Below are 18,277 nucleotides of genomic sequence, written 5' to 3'. Positions count from 1 at the left end.
CAGCCTCCTGAGTAGCTGGGATTACTGGAATGTGCCACCACAGCTGGCTAACTTTTGTAGTTTTCATAGAGATGGGGTTTCACTGTGTTGGCCAGGCTGGTCTCCAATTCCTGACCTCGGATGATCCACCCACCTCCACCTCCCGAAGTGCTGAAATTACAGGCATGAGCCACCGAGCCCAGCCTTACCTTTATTTTATTTAGATATAGTAAGAAACTAAGGCCATTTATGGAGGGGAGTATCATTCTACAATCCAGATACGAAGTTGGGAAAGTCAAAGCGGAGGCCCCGCCCAGGCCCCAGTTTTGATGCTGAAGAAGCACTATGCTTTCACCTCTTTCAGGGTGATGTTTCTAGCTCCAGAGTTTCCTTTCTTTCAAATGGAGACGTGACAGAGGTCTTACTGTTAGCAACGAATGTTCTGTCTCTGAGGTTTATATGAATATATGTTTTGACAGATTTCAAACTAGCCAAAGAAAATTGAGCATTTTTAACTATAACTGATTTGGTGGTGTTAACTGCGAATGCTTTTGGGCTCAGCAATCAGAATTTCTTGAGAAAGTGAACCACGTAAGTGTAAAATGCCTATGAGAAAGCAAGTAAACGTGCGCGTTATTCCTTTTCAGTGGGTAGGGAGAAGGGATTGTAATGTCTCTGAATAATATCTTTATTTTGAGGTCTAAAGAACTAACCCCATTCAAGTTGACTTTAACATAATTCTTTATAACTGAAAGGATTTCTAGTACCTAGTATTGGCATAGTAACTAGCCCAAAGTAAGTGCTCAGTAACTACTTGAATTAATTAACTTACTTGTAATAGTTTACAGTGGTGATTTTTTGGGTGTTTTTTAAAAGTGTAGTCTCTGCTGATAATGGCAGAGGTAATCGTGTCACACTGACTCTTGGAGATAGTGACAGTGAGTTCAGGACAAAATATTTTTAAAAAATAACTATTCAGAGGTAACCCTAGGCAGACAAACCAGAAGGAAGATGACCCTTGTAAGGGCACCGGTTGAGATTCTCATTTCTATGGGTTTTTTGCCTGAAGACATTTCCCAGTCCACAGCTCAGGAATATGGGAGAATACAGGCAGAAAGCCACAGTCCTATGGGTGGAGGAGTCTGAGGTCAGTGCTCAGGGACTCTGGAGAGATGACAGTGACAGGGACATCCCAGAAAGAACTGAACCACAGAAGAAATGCATGTAAATTTGGGCAAGTCTTTGGGTGATCCTTGAACTATGCATCTGTAGTCTCTCAGGAGCCTGGCAGGAAGCAAATCGCTAAAGAGGCTGAGGTTGCAGTGAGCCGAGATTGCACCTTTGCACCCTAGCATGGGTGACAGAGCAAGACTCCATCTCAAAAAAAAAAAAAAAAAAAAACCTGAAAGAACTGAGCAGTTTTCAGCTGCTTCCACCATAGGAATTGCCATTTGAGTCTTGCCAAATTAATTTTGCTTGCTAGAACAAAAATCAGCACTTTTCGGAAGAAGATAACAGAATCTAGACTCACAGGCGTCCCCAAACTATGGCCCGCGGGCCGCATGCGGCCCCCTAAGGCCATTTATCCGGCCCCCCGAGGCACTTCAGGAAGGGGAACCTCTTTCATTGGTGGTCAGTGAGAGGAGCACAGTATGTGGTGGCCCTCCAACGGTCTGAGGGACAGTGAACTGGCTCCCTGTGTAGAAAGTTTGGGGACGCCTGACCTAGAGACTTTATATCATTCACGATGTCCAATATGCAATCAAAAATTACAGGAATTTGAGAAGAACAGGAAAATGAGATCAGAACAGAAAATAAGACCCACAGTCAAAGATAGGAAATAAAATGGGACAATGCCATTATAGCCGAGAAAAAGCAGTCAATAGAAAACCAGGTCAAAATGACCCAGATATTGGATTAGCAGGTAAGAAATTTATGTTTATTTTTCGTTTTTTGTTTTTTTGTTTTTTTTTTTTTGAGTCAGAGTCTCACTCTGTCACCCAGGCTGGGGTGCAGTGGCACAATCACAGCTCACTGTAGCCTTGACCTCCTGGGCTCAGGTGATCCTCCCAACTCTGCCTCTTAAGTAGCTGGGACTACAGTCACACACCACCATGCCAAGCTAATTTTTTGTGTTTTCAGTAGAGATGGGGTTTTGCCATGTTGCCCAGGCTGGTCTCCAATTCCTGGACTCAAGCCATCTGCCCTTCTCAGATGTGTGCTACTGTGCCCGTCCAACAGATAAGAACTTTAAAGCAGCTATTACAAATACGTTCAGATAAATGAAATACTTTTAGATAAATAATCATTGAAAGGATTTATCAGCAGCAGATCTGTTATACAAGAAATACTCAAGAAAACTATTTGGCTTAAAGAGAAGTGACAGCAGATAGAAACTCAGTTCTTGGCTGGGTGTGGTGGCTCATGCCTGTAATCCAAGAACTTTGGAGGCCAAGGCGGGCGGATCACCTGAGGTTGGGAGTTCAAGACCAGCCTGACCAACGTGGTGAAACCCCATCTTAAAAATAAAATTAAATAAATAAATAAATAAATAAATAAATAAATAAAAAGAAACTCAGTTCTTAGCCAACTACAGGCATATGAATGAACAGATGAGGAAAAACACGGATAAAGCAAGAGGGGCGTTTACCAAGCGGGATTAAAATCGTGTAGGAGTTTATTGCACTGGAATAACTTTTTCTATAAGCTTGAAGTTTGTTAATTTATAGAAAAAGCATTTGTGAATCAATTTCTTATTAAACCAGGTTTTGTTTTTCCTCTCATACCAGTCATCAATAAAACTGAAAAACAGGTGAGGTACCTAAGGTGTCTTAGACAAGCTTACGCTCCTTTCTTCTCTACTGAGTCCCATAGTATCCAATATCCTCCTGTTCCCTACCAAAATCTACTTCCAAAAAGGAATCTAAAACACTTCCACAAAAGTCTGGATGACCGATATCAGTCAAAGCATTACACCTACAGGGTGTTTGGTCTGTATTTTAACAGAGCTTTCAATAGGAGGGAAATGAAGTTTTTAGACATTAGAGAGCAGTGGTCATTCTTAGAGATAAGAAAGTCTTTATGGCCTCTGAAATCACATCGGGTAAGCAATTAACTTAACACCAGCTTCTTGTTTGGTGACCACTTCCGATTCTGCTCCGCTCTCATTTTTTTTTTTTTTTAATCGAGACGGAGTTTTGCTCTTGTTGCCCAGGCTGGAGTGCAATGGGGCGATCTTGGCTCACTGCAACCTCCACCTCCCAGGTTTAAGTGATTCTCCTGCCACAACCTCCTGAGTAGCTGGGATTGCAGGCATGCACCATCATGCCTGACTAATTGTTGCCTTTTTAGTAGAGACAGGATTTCACTATATTGGTCAAGCTGGTCTCAAACTCCCAACCTCCCAAAGTGCTGGGATTATAGGCGTGAGCCACCGTAGTCAGCCCTCCTCTATCATCTTAAACATTAGCAATCAGAATGTCAACTCTTCCCCATCAAGATTATTAAATGCACCGGAACTCCTTTAAAAAAAATTGATTCTGGCTGGGCACAGTGGCTCACGCCTGTAATCCCACCACTTAGGGAGGTCGAAGCAGGCAGATCACCTGAGGTCGGGAGTTCAAGACCAGCCTGACCAACATGGAGAAACCCTGTCTCTACTAAAAATACAAAATTAACTGGGTGTGGTGGCACATTGCTTGTAATTCCAGCTACTCAGGAGCTGAAGCAGGAGAATCACTTGAATCCAGGAGGCGAAGGTGGCAGTGAGCTGATATTGCACCATTGCACTCCAGCCTGTGCAACAAGAGCGAAACTCTGTCTAAAAAAAGAAAAAAAAAAAAGTGATTCTATGGTTTTGAATCCATTTAAAACAGAGCTGTCAACTCTATTGTCTCATCCCCTTGAGACAGGAAGACAGAGGACAGCAGATAACCTTTTGGTCACCACGTTAGACATGAGTAAAAGTGAATGTGTGAGTGACTCTTCCAGTCCTGAACTTTTGCAATATTGAGAAATGTGAAGATTAGACAGGGAAGAAATGCTAGCCCAGGGGCAAATGGGAGAGTTACAAAGGCAGGTATATAAAAAGATGGTTTCTGACAAACATATGGTAGAATATTATATATATGAATGGTTTTTTAGAAAAACACACACACAAATAAAACATGATTTCCTTTCCTCTCATGTCAAGTTTTTCCTTGATCCACTGTAGTACCTTGAGATAGTAGGTGTTTAACAAATATTTACTTAATCAAATCAGGTTGAATCCAGTGCCATGCTGTCTCGGAAAGCAGTGGGTCTATGGATAACTCTATTCTCATAGGATAGGTTTTTTTGGGTTTTCTTTTTTTTTTTTTGAGATGGAGTCTCACTCTGTCGCCCAGACTGAAGTGCAGTGGTGCAATCTCAGCTCACTGCAACCTCCACCTCTCGGGTTCAAGCGATTCTCCTGCCTCAGCCTCCAGAGTAGCTGGGATGTCAGATGCCTGCCACCACGCCCGGCTAATTTTTTGTAGTTTTAGTAGAGATGGGGTTTCACCATGTTGGCCAGGCTGGTCTCGAACTCCCGACCTCAAGTGATCCATCTTCCTCAGCTTCCCAAAGTGTAGGGATTACAGGCATGAGTCACCTCACCCAGCTAGAAATTATAATTAAAAATATATATATATATGTACATATATATATATATATATATATATATAATTGTTCTTCAAAAGAGTTTAGCAACAAATTCTCAATTTATCGTGCCAATGAAAGTGGTTACATGAAAAACTTGTAAAAGCAAACAATCCAAATTACACATTTGCCTTTGCAAATTAGTTTGCTCTACCAGTATTTTAATTGGTTTGTCAGCTCTAAACACTTACAATTAATGATAATGGAACACAAAGCTATTTGCATTCCAAAGGGAAGGAACTATAAAGCAGTTGCAGGTGATTTAGAAACTTCCTAGCTGGTATTTGGGCAAGGCTGGGTGGACCAATCACATGTTTAACCCTATCCTATGTCCCATTTTAACACTGATGGAAACCAGGGCCGGGCGTGGTGGCTCACACCTGTAATCCCAGCACTTGCAGAGGCCAAGGCGGGTGGATCATGAGGTCAGGAGATCGAGACCATCCTGGCCAAAATGGTGAAACCCATCTCTACTAAAAACACAAAAATTAGCTGGGCTTGTTGGCAGGTGCCTATAATCCCAGCTTCTTGGGAGGTTGAGGCAGGAGACTGGCTTGAACCCGGGAGGTGAAAGTTGCAGTGAGCTGAGATCAGACCACAGCACTCTAGCCTGGTGACAGAGCAAGACTCTGTCTCAAAAAAAGAAAGGAAGGAAGGAAGGAAGGAAGGAAGGAAGGAAGGAAGGAAGGAAGGAAAGAAAGAAAGAAAAACAGTAGTAATGGTGCAGGTGATTATTTTTACACATTAATTTTTTCCATTTTTATATTCAGACTTAGCAAATCACCACATTAGTCCAAGTGTCATGACATCATGTTTTGAATTTATTTAAGTCACCATCTTCCACAATTTATAGTTTATTTGTTTTATTTTATTTTGAGACGGAGTCTCTGCTCTCCAGGCTGGAATGCAGTGGCATGATCTCAGCTCACCGCAATCTTCGCCTCCCGGGTTCAAGCAATTCTCTGCCTCAGTCTCCTGAGTAGCTGGGATTACAGGTGCCCACCATCATGCCCAGCTAATCTTTGTATTTTTAATAGAGATGAGATTTTACCATGTTGGCCAGGCTGGTCTTGAACTCCTGATCTCCTGATCCACTCACCTCTGCCTCCCAAAGTGCTGAGATTATGGGTGTGAGCCACCACACCTGGCCTATTTTTTATTTTTTAAAGATAAAGTTTGGCTCTGTCAACCAGGCTGGAGTATAGTAGCATGATCAGAATTCACTGTAGCCTCAACCTCCTGGGCTCAAGCAGTCCTCCCACCTCAGTCTTGTGAGTAGCTGGGATTACAGATGTGTACCATCATGCCTGGCTAATTATTATTACTTTTTTTTTTTTGAGTCAAAGCTAAAAGCTTTGACTGAAGCTTGACATTTGCTTTTTCAAGCTCTTTGAGAGTAAATTGAGCTTGAAACAGTTCTGAATGGAGGGAAATCACTTCATGGTCCAAATTATCTTTTTCCTTCTGAACTCTTATTATTGCTTATCGTTACTGGCCAGCTGAAAGGATCGAGTTTATCTTTCTCCTAAGGAATTAAAGTAAAATTTGACTTTTTCTCAGTTTGATTTCATATATTTAATTCAATCAAAGGCAACTCTACATTTCTGTGTTTTATAGGATGAGTTTAAAAGCACCAATATAGGTAGAAAATGAGTTAGGTAATGATTTAGTTAATAGAACAGAGGACTAGAAACAGTTCCAGCACGTTCCAATCTATGCTGTATCTGTTTGAATTTGAGCATATCATTAACCTTGGTAGGCTTCACTTTGTTCATCTGCTAAGTAAGAATAAGACTATCTTTACCCTAAAGATGTTCATTCAAGCGATACACAATTTAAGCCCCTTGGAAGACAATGCAAAAATCCTTTGTTGTTATTTAATGTAGTTTTTAATAGGTTACCAATGTATATACTCAGAAGTCTGGAAGAGCAAAATCAGGTATGTGTGGAGTCTCTAATCCCTCCAGGCTGTGAGAATTTGCATTTTCTAGCTTTCCCTGCCATCCTAGGTAAAGGCACTGGCAAATGAAATCTTCTGAAGTTCAGGAAGCAAGCCATCTCAACAAACTGCCATGTATGAACACATAGCCAGGTATCCTTGACTCTGAACACATTTTTAAAGCTTTCAGGGGCCTAGCGCGGTGGCTCAAGCCTGTAATCCCAGCACTTTGGGAGGCCGAGGCAGGTGGATCACGAGGTCAAGAGATCAAGACCATCCTGGTTAACATGGTGAAACCCCGTCTCTACTAAAAAAATACAAAAAATTAGCTGGGCATGGTGGCACGTGTCTGTAATCCCAGCTACTCAGGAGGCTGAGGCAGGAGAATTGCCTGAACCCAGGAGGCGGAGGTTGCGGTGAGCCGAGATCGTACCATTGCACTCTAGCCTGGGTAACGAGTGAAACTCCGAGGCAAAATAAATAAATAAATAAATAAATAAAATAAAAAGCTTTCAATCTTCTGTATCATCCTTCATATCCCTGTTTTTCAGATGGAAATACAGGCGCAGAGAAGTTAGAGGAGAGGCAACATTCAAAACTAGAACTGGGTCATCTCTTAAGAGCCTTTCTACTCGATGTCTCTGTGACTCTCCTAATAGAAAGATTTAGAGGTCCAAGCATTGTTTCAGGAGAAAAATCACACAGATATTTTTTCCTTGGGAATAATGTAACATGCCTAATTTATCAGATAACAAAGCAACCTTATTATTCAAGTCCCTTTGAGATTAAAAAAAAAAAAAAAGTCAAGTGACAGCAAGTAATTTTTTCTTACAATGTTTTTAAAGTATCATTTTCAAACACTCAAAGACAAGGGATTATTTTTTTTTCCCTTTGTGTTCACGTGATTATCCCACAGTTTAGAAATCACAGGTCTATTTTGTACACTTTGTACCAGGCAAGTCTGGGCAGGAAAAGATTGTAGCAAGTTCACAAAAGCTACTTAACATACTTGGTTGTCATTTAGGTTATGACTGAGAACAAAAGAAGGCAAACTCTTTTCCAGTGATAGGCAGGTTTACATAAATTGTTGCATAAACTGAATTCAGAACAACTTCATGCTGAAAAAGTCATTCTTTTACTGACACTCTACCATATATTTTCTGATATTTAAAAAAATATCAGAAAGTATTTTGTCAATAATTTATAAGTATGACATGAAAATTTCAGTACCTTCTTCTTCTCTCCTGTGTATTCTTTCTGTGAGTCACTGAGTCTGCAGCCACCCAGGGTTCCAACTCATGACTGGATGAAGTCTAGCTTTTCCTCTAAAGCAGTTACTCTGACACGTTATAAATCACAGAAAGAGAATCAACAGTCATAGCCATAGGAGCACAGATAAGATTTGAAGTTTGTTCATTTTCTTCCACTAACGGCTCTTTTCACTATAGCTTCAGTTCAGTGTTTCAAGAATGTCCAAGTTAAAAGAGAAAAAAAAAAAAAAAAAAAAGACTCCCCTGCAGTATATGCAGTAAGCCAGAGCACTGAAGTCAGTAGCTACATCCCCTAGGCATATATTGGAGGGATTAGTAATGCAAGCTATGGCCAGAGACAGCCCTGGGGACCTGGATTTAAATCCCAGCTCTTTTTCTTTTTTCTTTTTTCTTGAATCAGAGTTTCACTCTGTCACCCAGGCTGGAGTGCAGTGGTGCGATCTCGGCTCACTGCAACCTCCGCTTCCCGGATTCAAGTAATTTTTGAGCCTCAGTCTCCAGAGTAGCTGGGATTACAGGTGCCTGCAACCACACTTGGCTAATTTTTTGTATTTTTAGTAGAGACAGTTTCACCATGTTGGCCCGGGTAGTCTTGAACTCCTGACTTCAAGTGATCCACCCACCTTGGCATCCCAAAGTGCTAGGATTAGAGGCATGAGCCTCCATGCCTGGCCCCAGCTTTTTCTTACCAGCAGTGCCCTGTGGCCTCATCTATAAAATGGAGATGATAAAGAATTATTTTCAGGATTAAATAAAATACCCAATGTTAACTGCTTGGCACAGTGTCTGACAGAATATGTATTCCATTAGAGATATTATTATTGGTGTTATACTTGCTCTGAGCCACTCTACATAAATTATACTAAAAAATATAGTGAGAGGTGGGCATAGTGGCTCATGCCTGTAATCCCAGTTCTTTGGGAGGTCAAGGCAGGAGAATCAATTGATGCCAGGAGTTTGAGGTCAGGCTGGGCAACACAGCGAGACTCCATCTCAAAAAGTAATTTATTAGCCAGATGTGGTGGTGCCTGCCTGCTACTCAGGAGGCTGAGGTCGGGGGATCACTTGAGCCCAGGAGTTTGAGGCTGCAATGAGCTATGATCACACCACTGCACTCCAGCTTGGGTGACAGACCAAGACCCTGCCTTTAAAGTAAGCAAATAAATAAATAAGACATTACCAGGAGAGGGTGGCCATGGTGGCTCACGCCTGTAATACCAGCACTTTGGGAGGCTAAGGCGGGCAGATCACTTGGGGTCAGGAGTTCGAGATCAGCCTGGCCAACATGGTGAAACCCTGTCTCTACTAAAAAAATACAAAAATTAGCCAGGCGTGGTGGTGTGCACTTGTAATCCCAGCTACTCGGGAGGCTGAGGCGGGAGAATTGCTTGAACCTGGGAGGTGGAGGTTGCAGCGAACTGAGATAACGCCACTGCACTCCGGCCTGGGACACAGAGCAAGACTCCATCTCCAAAAAAAGAGAAAGACATTACTAAGATAAATCAGGGAAAAAATCATTCTTAGGAGTAAAATATTTGTATTATATAATTTAAAAAATAATAAAGTTTCATACTTTCAATGACATATGCATGTAGTAACATGTATATGTTATGCCAAAGCTACTTGAATGAATAGATTAAAAACCCCTTAGAATTACCATAGCAGGATTTAAAGGGTGTTAGATCTTGATTTTCTTTCTTTCTTTTTTTTTTTTGGAGACAGAGTCTTACTCTGTTGCCCAGGCTGGAGTACAGTGGCATGATCTTGGCTCACTACAACCTCTGCCGCCTGGGTTCAAGCAATTCTCCTGCCTCAGCCTCCCAAGTAGCTGGGGTTACAGGTGCTCGCCACCACATCCGGCTAATTTTTGTATTTTTAGTAGAAATGGGGTTTCACCATCTTGGCCAGTCTGGTCTTCAACGCCTGACCTCGTGATCCACCCACCTCAGCCTCCCAAAGTGCTGGGATTACAGGCATGAGCCACTGTGCCTGGCCCAGATCTTGATTTCAAGTCTAGCTTTATCCCTTTTGCAATTTCTTTATCGCTGACATTTGGCTTTCTTATTTGTTAAATTAACACCTTTCGGGAACTGGGCAACAGAGTGAGACTCCATCTCAAAAAAAAAAAAAAAAAAAGAAAAAAGAAAAGAAATTAACACCTTTTATATTAACACCTTGCATATTAATACTGCATGTGTGTAGCTCTACCTATAGCTGACCTATCTGTCTCACACAATGAACTATGTAGAATAGTGATTATCCCAGCATTACAATAAATCTTTGGCTGTGGGTAGGTTTTAAAATTATTTATTTTTATTGTGTCCAACATAATGTTGATACATATATGTGTATGTAATATATATTCATGTATATACACACACACATAGTGAAGTGATTACTACAGTCAAGTAAATTACCATATCCATCATCTTACATAGTTCCTCTCTTTTTTTGTGTTATTAGAGTGCCTGAAATCTACTCTCTTAGAAAACTTCTGGTATACAATACAATATTATTATTAACTGTAGTCTTCATATTGTACATTAGATCTCTAGACTTTTTTTTTCTTTCTTTGAGACGGAGTTTTGCTCTTGTAGCCCAGGCTAGAGTGCAATGGTGTGATCTCAGCTCACTGCAACCTCCACCTCCCAGGTTCAAGCGATTCTCCTGCCTAAGCCTCCCAAGTAGCTGGGATTACAGACACGTGCCACTACACCCAGCTAAGTTTTTGTATTTTTAGTAGAGATGGGGTTTCACCACCTGCCTCGGCCTCCCAAAGTGCTGAGATGACTGGTGTGGACCTTTATTTTTTCCTTTTCTGAGACAGAGTCTTGCTCTGTCACCCAGGCTGGAGTGCAGTGGTATGATCATGGCTCACTACAGCCTCTCCCTCCTGGGCTGGAAAAATCCTCCCACTTCAGCCTCCTGAGTAGCTGGGACCACAGGGATCCACCACCACACCAAGATAATGTTCTTGATTTTTAGTAGAGATGAAGTCTTGTTATGTTGCCCAAGCTGGCCTCGAACTCCTGAGCTCAAGTGATCCTGCCACCCCGCCTCCCACAGTGCTGGATTACAGCTGTGAGCCACTGTGTGACACGGTAAATGTCCCATAAACTGCATACCTCAACCATACCTCAGTTTTCTGTTGAAACTGCTCTCTCTAACCCTAATGTGACAGGCAAGCAGTCCAAACCAGTGCCATTTTGGCCCCTGCGCCATTTTAAGACTTGTAATAAGTAACTAAGATCTGTAATTTCCATCCTACCCAGACAATATGTAAACTAAGGCTTATCTTGACTTCTGTGAACCACTTAAGTAACAATCAGAATGTCCAAAGTCCCCTGGCCCTTGGAATGTCCAAAGCCTCTCGCCCTCACCCCCGCCCAGGAGGTGGTTTATAGAATGTCCAAAGTCCCCTGGCCCTCCGGATGTCCAAAGCCCCTCACCCCCACCCCCACCCAGGAGGTGGTTTACAGGCATAAAATGTCTTGATACCTTCCTTTCAGGGCCACGGGTTAGAGAGATGGGAGTCCTCCATGGCCGCCGGCAATAAAGACCCTGTAATTTGGCCCAGTCTTTGTCTCAGTGGTGATTTCGTGCTCGCTTGATTACAAGCACTGTGCCTGGCCTGTATCTCTCCACTTAATCACCTGTGATAACTGCATCTTTGTACCCTTTGACCTATATCTCCCCATTTCCTCCATTGCCCTGCAAAAATTGTTTTAAGAAGTAAAAATTCATCATATATATATATATATATATATATATATATATATATATATATAAACGTTTACTTTGCAAACTTCTTTGCATTATTGCTTACCTAATTCTTTTATCATTTATATAATTCACACTTAACCTCTAGGGCTTGTGATTGCGGTGGGGCTTAGAGTCATTCAGGATTCTAAGGGAGGTGGTGACTAATGTCACAGAGGGGCAACAGCAGAACAATCTGGAAGAATGAGTACTAAAGGTCACAAAGCACACACTTTAGGCATAAAACCAGAATGGGTTAATTTACTCACATTCAAATTGGGAATTTCCTTCAATGAAGATACTATGGATAAAGTCATGCAAATGACAGGTCCAGACAGGTATTTTCTTTTTTTTTTGAGACGGAGTTTCACCCTTGTTACCCAGGCTGGAGTGCAATGGCGCGATCTCGGCTCACCACAACCTCCGCCTCCTGGGCTCAGGCAATTCTCCTGCCTCAGCCTCCTGAGTAGCTGGGATTACAGGCATGCGCCACCACGCCCAGCTAGTTTTTTTGTATTTTGAGTAGAGACGGGGTTTCATCATGTTGACCAGGATGGTCTCGATCTCTCAACCTTGTGATCCACCCGCCTCGGTCTCCCAAAGTGCTGGGATTACAGGCTTGAGCCACCGTGCCCGGACGACAGGTATTTTCTTATACCTAATGCAAATCTAAGCAAATCAGTAGCCTCTGAAGTGAGTGGTAAACTGCTATTTCTTGACCTAGGTGACAGTTACAAGGGTGTGTGCCTTATATTCACTCATTAAGCTATATATTTGTTTTGTGTGCTTGTTGGTGTCTGTTTATTTTTGACAGAGTCTCACTCTGTCACCCAAGCTGGAGTGCAGTGGTGAGATCTCGAACTTCCAGCCTCAGATGATCCGCTCGCCTCAGCCTCCCAAAGTGCTAGTATTACAGACGTAAGCCACTGCCCAGCCTGTAAGTCCACTTTTGTGTGACTATAAGAGCTGACAAGATGCCTCACCTATAATAAATATATATTGAACAAGCTAATACTGTCTCCAGTGAACAATGTGAAAATTGCAAGTATTCTCTATGTAGAAAATATATGAATCACTATTGTAGGGATTCTATGCTTATAAGGAAAAAAAAGACCTATTAAAGCATTCTCAAGGTCAAAGAAGACAGAGGTATGAACTCCAAGGCTTCACAAGGAATCAGAACCAGGAACTGGAAACCTGTCAGGAACCAAGGAACAACCAGTCTCTCTACCCTTCCCCTCATGGGCTCTTGCTCTGTTTTACTCTGCAGGACAGTTTTCCCCCTGAATACTCCCTCTCAGTCTGAATCCCTGACCATTGGCACGGGTGTCCCTGCCTGGCTGCTTGATGCTACTCGACTCCTCGGGGCCAGCATCAGATGCAAACTGACTGTCTGAGCCCCAGTTCTAAATTCTTAGGAGAGAAATTCTAATTCTCTCAAGTGTCCACAAATGGTCCAATTTACTGTGAGCAAGAGACCATGGGAGTGGCGGGTCCTTGGCTGAGGCATTGTCGGGGTGAGAGGAAATGACTCCCTAGAATTCAACACAGACAATGACATGGCCAAACAAATGGGTCCTTCCTTCCTTCCACCAGCCCTAACTATCATGAGTCAGGCTGGGCTGGGGACTCAAGGATGAATAATTCCCAGTCCCTAGCCTTGAGGAGGCCAGACTTCAGAAAACGAGACAGGACAACTAAAGAATCACTTGAACGAGGACAAAATCTTGACAAGAAATATGAATAAAATCACTCAGGACTCTAGGGGAGTTGATGACTAATTTGATAGAGGGTGTAACAGCAGAAAGATCTGGAAGAATGCATTATAAATTCGCAAAGCACATACATTAGGCTAAACATGAGTTCACTTATATCAATTTTGGAATTGCTCTTCCATGAAGGACACTATGGACAAAGTGACCACAAATGATAGGTGCAAGAAGAGACTCTCCCAATCATTGAATCTGACAGGGATTTAATGCAAATCAGTAAGAAAATGATGGGCACTCCACTGGGAGACGGGCATGCGTTATGCACAAGTAACGTTCACAGCAGAGGAGAGAACAAAAAGCATCAGGTGCCTGAAGAAATGATAACACTCATCCACGATCACTTTACACCAGCAAGACCAGCAAAACCAGTAAGCTGCAGGCGCCCAGTGTGGGCAGGGCTTGTGCTCTGGGCTGGGGAGGGCTGACCAGTCCGTCTGTCCTAGCAGGGCTTCTCAAGGAAGACGAGGATAGGGCGAGGAACCAGCTCAGAAGAGTGTTCTGACTTCTAAGCTTGTTTTGATTCCAAGGACAATGGAAAATCAAGAGAAGATTCTCAGCAGACCCGCGACACAACCAGAACAAAACCGATGCAACGCGGGGTTAAAAACAGAGTGGAGACAGGGGTGGCTGTTTAGGAAATGAATTACATACGTGAATAAAGAATGCAAAATTGTATGCAGAGACTAGTGATTATTGTTAAGATTGGCAGAGTGTGTTTACTAAAGATCAGAAGTGAATCTGTAATCGAGAATATCATGTTTAACATTCAAAGGGTTCTTTTTTCCCAGGTAGCAGCCTGTTTATATATATATTTTTTAATTGTACAAAATACTGTTTAGAATCCTGGGACCTAAACATTAAGAGTGTTACTTAAACAAACAAAAAGTACACAGAGCTTAAGTCTAGAGTTATTACTCTTTGATCTTGTCTGACAGGTGAAGGCTCCGCAGACTTTGGTGGTTTCTGACAATTATTATTATTACTTTTTGAGAAGGAGTTTCACTCTTGTTGCCCAGGCTGGAGTGCAACGGCTTGATTTCCACTCACTACAACCTCCACCTCCCGGGTTCGAGCAATTCTCCTGCCTCAGTCTCCCAAGTAGCTGGGACTACAGGGGTGTACCACCAGGCCTGGCTAATTTATGTATTTTTAGTAGAGACAGGGTTTCTCCATATTGGTCAGGCTGGTCTGGACCTCCCGACCTCACGTGATCTGCCCACCTCAGCCTCCCAAAGTGCTGGGATTACAGACATGAGCCATTGCGGCCCTGATAGTTGTTTTTTATATGACAGTTATGAAAATTTAAGCCAGGCATAATGGTTCATGCCTGTAATACCAATGCTTTGGAAGGCCGAGGTGGGAGGATTGCCTGAGGCCAGGAGCTCAAGATCAGCCTGGGCAACATAGTGGGACGCTGTCTCTACAAAAATTTTTAAAAAATTAGCTGAAGTGGTGGTGTATGCCTGCAGTCCTAGCTACGCAGCAGGCTGAAGGGGGAGGACTGCTTGAGGCCAGGAGTTTGAGGCTGCAGTGAGCTATCATCTCACCATTGCACTCCAGCCTGGGCAACATAGTGAGACCCTATCTCTACAAAAAATAAAAAAGTTAGCTGAGCATGGTGGCATACCTCTGGTCCTAGCTTCTTGGGAGGCTGAGGTCAGCAGATCGCTTGAGCCCCAAAGTTTGAGGCTGCAGTGAGCCATAATCATACCACTACATTCTAGCCTGAGTCACGGCAGGACCTTGTCTTATAAATAAATAAATAAAATGTAAAGCCTAATTATACATAAATCACTCTTTACAGAATGCAACTGCTCTGAGTTTATGAGATTATGGGTAATTTTTCAAAATGTCTTTTGAAAAAGTTCCTAAGGTGTCTATAATGAAGTTATATCTCTACCCTTAAGCTGTACCCAGTCTCTCTGTGACGCTAACTGGTTATCCACCTGGCAGCTGATGTCACTGGTGCCCAATCACAGGGTAGGCAGAGCAGCTGGCTCCCCGAGGAGGGGAGGAAAGTGAGGCCCCAGCTACGGGCAGGTTCTCTGCAGTGATGGCACCTATGCAATTCTTGTGATTTTAAAGGCATGAGGCTCACCAGCCCGATGAAGTAGACTGCCAATAAGTGCTTGTTAGTTTCTGCTTTGTATGTGCAGAGATTTAATTACCTCTACTCTTAAAAAATGTTCATTTTGGCTTCTGTAACCTGAATATTAATTAGCATCCCATTCTCTTTCCGGTACATCTCCCCATCTCAGAGCAATGCCAACACCGAGAAAACACAAAGTCCTTTTTCTTATTTGCTTCTAGTTTTCTAACTTCGCTTTCTCTCTCTGCCTCAGTTCCTGTTTTGTGTGAGCCCCAGTCTCTGTCTTTCCTTTTGTACCCTGTGTCCTAGGCTCAGTGGCTATGTCCTCACTCATCCGCGAGCAGGATGCATGGAGACCTAGATGCAGTCCGGACAAACGGACCCTCTAAAGAAGGATGTCCTGAGATCTCCAACCCGACTTCATGAGGAGATCCGGTTGGAGGCTATAATCCAGCTCATCTGAAAATGAAGTACTTGAACAAATGTCCAAGACCATGCACACATGATGTCACTTGCTAGGATGTTAAAAAAAAAATTAGATAACTTTTTTTTTTTTTTCTTTTGAGATGGAGTGTTTCACTCTTGTTGCCCAGGCTGGAGTGCACAATCATGACGCACTGCAACCTCCACCTCCCGGGCTCAAGCGATTCTCCTGCCTAAGCCTCCAGCGTAGTTGGGATTACAGGGGCTTGCCATCACACCTGGCTAAATTTGTGTTTTTAATAGTGATGGAGTTTCACCATGTTGGCCAGGCTGGTCTCAAACTCCTGACCTCAGCCTCCCAAAGTGCTGGGAGCCACTGCACCCGAAAAAAAAAAAAATCAGATGCTTAGTATGTAGGCTAGCTTTTTATCTGGTATTCAGTGGTGCCAGGGATCATGATATGTGCCAGATTGTGTCATTGCGTCAGGCTTCATTTTCTTTTTCTTCCTTTCTTTTTTTTTTTTTTAGAGACAGAGTCCAGGCTGGAGTGCAGCGGTGCCATCTCGGCTCACTGCAACTTCTACTTCCTAGGTTCCAGAGATTCTCATGCTTCAGCCTTTCGAGTAGCTGGAATTACAGGTGTGTGCCAATATGCTCAGCTAATTTTTGTGTTTTTAGTAAAGACCGTGTTTCATCATGTTGGCCAGGCTCATCTGAAACTCCTGACCTCAGGTAATCTGCCCGCCTCAGCCTCCCAAAATGGTGAGATTATAGGCGTGAGCCGCCATGCCCAGCATTAGGCCTAATTTTCTTACTGGTTTTAATTTAAGCACTTTTAAAGAATTGCTTCATAGTTTTCAGTCATTATATATTAGCTTCAAATATTGAAGTAGGCTGAGCACAGTGGCTCACGCCTATAATCTCAGCACTTTGGGAGGCCAAGGCAGGTGGATCACGAGGTCAAGAGATCAAGATCACCCTGGCCAACATGGTGAAACCCTGTCTCCACTAAAAATACAAAAATTAGCTGGGCATGGTGGTGTATATCTGTAGTCCCAGCTACTGGGGAGGCTGAGGCAGAAGAACTGCTTAAACCCAGGTGGCGGAGGTTACAGTGAGCCGAGATCGTGCCACTGCACTCCAGCCTGCCGACAGAGCGAGACTCCATCTTAAAAAAAAAAAATTGAGTAATAATTGAACAATAAATAATGAACATAGCTGCATTCTACTTAATAGGTGAGTTCCAGAAAAGAAATATAAATAAAATTTTGAATAGGAAGAATAGAACTTCAATTGACTAAGTTCTGTGAAGGAACTCTGTTGTTGATTATTTAATAATTAAACACTGATCTGGTAAAACAAGGTGGCAGCATGACAAAGTGGGGGAAATAATGGGATTTGGAGAAGTAAAAGCCAAGCTTCATCCCTGATTTTGCAAAGTTGAGCTGGATTATATCTAAACAGTCTTAGCCACAGTTTTTATCTGTAAAACCATAATTATTTCACAACACTTTGCAAATGATAAAGTACTACGCAAGTATGAGCTGCTGCCATAATGATCTGCAGAGCCTTTTTTTTGAGACAGAGTTCTGCTCTTGTTGCCCAGGCTGGAGTGCAATGATGTAATCTCAACTCACTGCAGTCTCCTCTTCCCAGGTTCAAGTGATTCTCCTGCATCTGCCTCCCAAGTACCTGGGATTACAGGCACCCATCACCAGGCTTGGCTAATTTTTATATTTTTGATATGAGTGTCAAAAAACACTCATACCAAAAATATGAGTTTTCACCATTTTGGTCAATCTGGTCTTGAACTCCTGACCTCAAGCGATCCACTCGCCTCAGCCTTCTCGAAGTGTTAGGATTACAGGCGTGAGCCACCACACCTGGCCCAGAGCCTTTTATTTTATTTTTTAATTTTTATTTTTGAGACTGAGTCTCATTCTGTCACCCAGGCTGGAGTGTAGTGGGACAATCTTGGCTCACTGCAACCTTTGCCTCCCAGATTCAAGCGATTCTCCTGCCTTAGCCTCCCGAATAGCTGGGACTACAGGCGCCTGCCACCACACTCAGTTAATTTTTGTATTTTTAGTAGAGACGGGATTTCACTGTGTTAGCCAGGATGGTCGTGATTTCCTGACCTTGTGATCTGCCCACCTTGGCCTCCCAAAGCGCTGGGGATTTAAGGCGTGAGCCACCTCGCCCAACCCAAGGGCCTTTTAATATACACATTCTTGTGTGATCCTTTTTGCAGCTCTGTGGTTGACAGAGAACTGATTTTATTGTTCTTTTCTATGTAGATGAGAAAGCTAAGGATCTGAAAAGTTTAGCAATGGGCAACATTACCAAATATGACAGAGGCAAAACTAAA

Source organism: Saimiri boliviensis, chromosome 13 (assembly GCF_048565385.1).
Source record: "Saimiri boliviensis isolate mSaiBol1 chromosome 13, mSaiBol1.pri, whole genome shotgun sequence".
NCBI classification, from domain to species: Eukaryota; Metazoa; Chordata; class Mammalia; order Primates; family Cebidae; genus Saimiri; species Saimiri boliviensis.
Note: the sequence above shows the minus strand (reverse complement) of the source record.